Source organism: Hipposideros armiger, unplaced genomic scaffold (genome assembly GCF_001890085.2).
Source record: "Hipposideros armiger isolate ML-2016 unplaced genomic scaffold, ASM189008v1 scaffold_2745, whole genome shotgun sequence".
In the NCBI taxonomy this organism is placed as follows: domain Eukaryota; kingdom Metazoa; phylum Chordata; class Mammalia; order Chiroptera; family Hipposideridae; genus Hipposideros; species Hipposideros armiger.
The window spans coordinates 11,381-12,350 of NW_017734046.1; positions in this window are offsets into that span (position 1 = coordinate 11,381).

The window sequence follows — 970 nt, forward strand, 5'->3', positions numbered from 1 at the left end:
AGAGAGAGGAGAGCCCAACTAAATAAAATCAGAAATGAAAAAGGGGAAGTGACAACTAACACCACAGACATACAAAAAATTATAAGAAAATACTACAAACACTTATGCCAACACATTGGACAACCTGGAAGGAATGGATCAATTCCTAGGAACATACAATCTTCTAAAACTGAATCAAGAAGAAACAGAAAATTTGAACAGACTGATAACTACTAATGAAATCAAATCAGTAATCAAAAAGCTCCCAACAAACAAAATTCTGAACTGGATGGCTTCACAGGTGAATTTTACCAAATATTCAAAAAAATAATTAACATCTATTCTTCTCAAAGTATTCCAAAAAAGAACTGAAGAGGAGGGAAGACTCCCAAACTCATTTTTTGAGGCTAGCATTATTCTAATTCTAAAACCAGATAAACACTATAAAAAAAGAATATTATAGGCCAATATCCCTAATGAACACAGATGCAAAAATCCTCAACAAAATAGTAACAAACCAAATTCAGCAATACATTAAAAAGATCATACACCATGATTAAGTGGGATTTATTTCTAGGATACAAGATTGATTTAATATCCATAAATCAATTAACGTGATATACACATAAACAAAATGAAGGATAAAAATCATGTGCTCACATCAATAGATGCAGAAAAAGCATTTGACAAAACCCAGCATCCAATTATCATAAAAACTCTCAGCAAAGTAAAAATAGAGGGGAACATACTTCAACATAATAAAGGCCACATACGACAAACCCACAGCTAACATAATACTCAATGGGGAAAAGCTAAAAGCATTTTCCTTAAGATCAGGAACAAGACAAGGATGCCCACTTTCACCACTTTTATTCAACATAGTATTGGAATTCCTAGCTACAGCAATCAGACAACAGAAAAAAAAAAAGACATCCAAATGGGAAAGGAAAAAGTAAAGCTGTCATTATTCGCAGATGACATTCATATAAAG